Below are 4,475 nucleotides of genomic sequence, written 5' to 3'. Positions count from 1 at the left end.
TCTAAGTTGTTGGAGGACTGCAGGTGCTATCTGTGAGATCTAAATTTGACATCATCAGCCAAAGTCTCAGAGCCTCACCCTACCTATAGATCTGACCATAATTCTATTTTATTCATTTCTATTTCTGACATAGTAGAGCTCAGATTATTTTCCCAGGGCAAAGGGTGATAGCAAAATGATAAGAATGTTGGTTTTGGAATCAGAAGACCTAGGTTCCACATGATGATGCCTCTGCCACTCACGGTGTCACTTAAGCTCTGTGGACATTAATTCCTTGATGTATAAAATGAAGGGTTTGAATTAAATGATATCGATATCCACATTTATACCACTGAGACTGAGGAATACATAAAATGACAAATACTTAGAAAAAAATAAAAATAGTACCTGACACAAGTTGGTAGCTCCCATTCATATGGAAAAACAAAACAAAACAATGAACTACCCAGACAGAACTGGAAGCCTAAAGCTCTGATTTGTCCACACAGCCATAACAACAACACTTCCTGATTATAATTAAGATGCCCATGGAGGCACATTTAGTTTTCAGGACACTAATGCATTATCCTATACTCAGTGCAGTAGCATGCAAAATGGTAGGCACCTGTGCCATTTTATTTGTTATTAGCAAGTAGAGGGCAATCTTGTTACAAAGGAAGTTGTAAAGAATAAACTCCTAGAGAAACTTTATAGATTAACTGAAATGTTCCTTCTGATGTCAGCTTTAATTAGCTTAAGCTACTTGGCTGGGATACCACCCTACAAACACAAATTAATAGGATTTATTTAAAATGAGACTGTTCCTGTCCTGTTTCCAGGTTCAAATTTATAAACCTCAAAAAGACTATAGGGAATTTGGGGATCTGAGTCACATTCACTATCCATTGATTAAAAAAAAAGAAAAAGAAACTTACCTAGAAATGACAGGAGACAAAACTATTCCTCTCAAGCCTTTTTCATAGCACAGATGTAGGATAGATGCACACCAAATGCCAGTTATTCTGTCAAAGAAAGATCAGCAATGATCAGGTAGGTCTGGGAAATGATGATTCTCTCAAATAATGCAAAAGGAGTATAAGCAGAAGAAACCTAAACCATCTTGGCTCCACCCCCCTATATCTTATTTTTTTAATCCAAAAAGCCATTAATTTTGAACAACCAATAAATATTTATTAAGCAACTGCTATGTCAAGAACTGTGATAAGGCTTAGAGATAGAAAATTAAAAGAAATAACTTCTGCCCTCAAGAACCTTATATTCTAGGAGCAAACAAAAATGCATACAAATAAATACAAAATAATTTGGGTGGGAAGATTGGCAACTGCCAGGAATTCAGAAGACCTCCCATAGGACCCAAAATTAAAGCTGGATTGTAAAGTGAGCCAGGGATTTTCAGAGGTAGAAATGAGAAATGAGTGAATTTCAGGTTTGGGGTCCTGCTTGGACAAAGTTAAGTAGATGAGAAATAGATTACCTGCATGACTGTACATGAGGAATGACAAAAAAGGAAGTCTGGGTGGAAAGAGACTACATGAAGGAAATTCACGTGTAATAATCCTGGAAAGGCAGGCTGAAGCCAAATTGTGAACAGCTTCAAACACTAAGTAGAAAAGTTTATAATTCATCCTATGGATTTTTTGATTCTAAGCCCAGTATACTTCCTACTATATAATAAGATACATGATAATAGCTCATATTTCTATAATTTTTAAGGTTTACAAAGTATTTTACATATATTTTCTTATTTGATCCTCACCACATCCCTGTGTGGAAGGTACTACTGATATTTCCAATTTATTTGTTGGGAACATGAGATTAACAGGGGATAAATGCTCTGCTGGGTCACAGAGCTCGTAAATGACAGGATTCAAACTCAGGTTTTCTAGTCTCATCTAGTGCTCTATCCACTACACCTACTACCTTCCATTTCCATAGAGTTTTGCCCATTTATACTCATTACAATATTTTGAAAAGAGGAAAAAAAGGCTTTATATCCCTTTAAATTCAACTGAAAATATTAAATGAATAATACGTGCAAGGAACTCTGTTAGGTATATCTGGGGAAACAAACCAAAAACGAGAAAAAAAAAAACTATCTGGGTCAAGCACTATTTAATTCAAGAGATACAGTTTATGTCACAGGGCTCTGTAATGGACTTAGGTTTCAAACCTTGGCAATTTCTGGGCTCCTGCCCTGTTTTGACTATTAGTTCCTAACATCCCTGGCCCAAAGTTTAATCCCTGGGAATCTCTGTTCTCGCCAGCATTTTCTAACTGTTTCCAAGAAGACACCTACATATCTCAGAAGTTCTAACTGCCCCTGTTCCTGGAAAGAGATAATCACAAGGACACCTCTGAAATACTCCCTCTTGCAGTTTGGTTATTATATTTATTCCAGCTCTACTCCTTCTCCTTCTCGTTTCTATGACTAAACCTTATAAGAATTCCCTTCCTTCTCTCTCTCCCTGAATAGTCCCGTCAAAGTAAGATGGTGTGTTGCTCCTAATTGCAATTATTTTACCCTGAATAAGTGCCTCACTATACTTACTAATCACGTACTTGGACAACAATATATGGAAGATGTTGACAAAGAAACTGGTGAAGATGCAAACAGCAAAGCTTGTTAGCTGACTGTTCCGATTTTGCAGATCCCCCAATTCTCATAGGTTTTCAAGAATGATTGGATGGTTTAGTGGTAACATCTTTTGGACACACTGAAAAGTAGTTCGAGTCATGTTCAAGCCTTGCCAAATGTAGTTAAGTTATGTGTGAGTGCCCTCAAAAACCTTTAAGTAAAATGAGCAGAGATAGTAGTTGTTATATAAGGAAGTTCATATTCTTTTTTTTTTTAAAGCAATTGGGGTTAAGTAACTTGCTCAAGGTTACACGGCCAGTTATTATTTCTGGGTGTGGTGCTTAGTATTTGAGCCCGGACTTGATCCAGGTCATCCCGACACTGGAGCCGATGCTCTTACTCGCTGAGCCACCTAGCCGCCGCTAAGCAATTGGGGTTAAGTAACTTGCTCAAGGTTACACGGCCAGGTGTTTCTGGGTGGGTGCTAAGTGTCTGAGCCCGGGATTCGATCTCCAGGTGTTCTCAACACTGGAACCGGTGCTCTTACTCGCTGTGCTACCTGGCCGCCCCAGAAGTTCATATTCTTGAAAGAAAGTATGCTATTCTTTACCAGCTACTTTTTGATAAAAGAAGTGAAATCATCAAAGCAATTTATGAACCTACAAAGGAAGAATGTGAATGGAAATAGATGGTGATGATGAAGAGACTTCAGAAATGAAAGTGAAAACTAAGCTTGAAGAGGAAAAAAAATATGGAGAAAAAAGAAGACTGACACTAACAAAAGTTCTGAATTTTGGCCAACTTTTTTTTTAATGTTGATTTGCTCAGTGCTATGATTCAGGAACATTATGAACCTATTCTGAAGCACCTAAAAGATAATAAAGTGAAGTTTTCAGATGCTGGCCAACCTATGAATTTTACTTTAGAATTTCACTTTGAACCCAATGAATATTTCACAGATGAAGTGCTGAGAAAGACAAATTGTATGAGGTCAGAGCAGGGGTAGGGTACCTGCAGCCTTGAGGTCACATGCCTATAGGTCCTTGGGTTTGGCCTTTTGTCAGAGTCCAATTTTTATAGAACAAATTCTTTTATTAGGGGGATTTATTCTGTGAAGTTTGGATTGAGTCAAAGGGCTGCATTTGAAGACTTACAAGGCCACTTGTTGCCTTGAGGCTACAGGTTTCCCCACGTTGGGTTGGAACCAGATGATTCTGATATCTTTAACTTAGATGGACCCATAATTGTGAGCTGTCATGGGGTGTGGGGTAGATTAAAATGAAGGAAAAAATATCACCTTGAAAAATATTAAGAAGAAAAAGTAAAACATAGGACATTGGGATCATTTAAACTGTGAAAAAAAAGAGTTTCCAATGATACTTCAATTTATTTTCTATTCCTGAAGTTCCTGAGAGTGGAGACCTTGATGATGATATGAAAACTATCCTTGCCACAGACTTCAAAATTGGTCACTTTTCACATGAGTGTATATTCCCAAGATCAGTACTATACTCCACAGGAGAGGCTACTGAATATGATGATGATGATGATGATGATGACAATTATGATGAAGTTGAAGATGATGATGATGATAATGATGATGATGATGATAAAGGAGAAGAAGCTGATAAGGAAAATGATCCAAAAAAATCACCCAAAGAAAGACACAAACCTAGGTGAGCACAAGCAGCAGTGAGCAATGTATGCTGTGGCCTTAAGGATTACTCCCCCCACACTCCCTAGCCTAAACACAGCTAGTAGTTACTTACAGCCTTATCTTTTGTGGTTTTTTTTTTGTAGAATCAAGTAAACAATGTTTGTTGAAAAAGGGGAAAAATGAAAGTTTAAGAACCAATTCAAACCACAGGTTCATTTTACCTAGCATTTTAAGAGTATAATT

General features: G+C 37.4%; 1 pseudogene; it reads left to right on the top strand.

Moving 5' to 3' along the window:
* Nucleotides 1-2,573: 2,573 nt before the first annotated feature.
* On the top strand, nt 2,574-4,255 carry LOC138174651 (nucleosome assembly protein 1-like 1 pseudogene; annotated as a pseudogene).
* Nucleotides 4,256-4,475: the final 220 nt, after the last annotated feature.

Source organism: Petaurus breviceps, unplaced genomic scaffold (genome assembly GCF_028583685.1).
Source record: "Petaurus breviceps papuanus isolate PSGF00001 unplaced genomic scaffold, PetGlider_PUasm1.0 76, whole genome shotgun sequence".
Lineage (NCBI taxonomy): Eukaryota > Metazoa > Chordata > Mammalia > Diprotodontia > Petauridae > Petaurus > Petaurus breviceps.
This window is presented reverse-complemented; position numbering and strand designations above follow the sequence as displayed.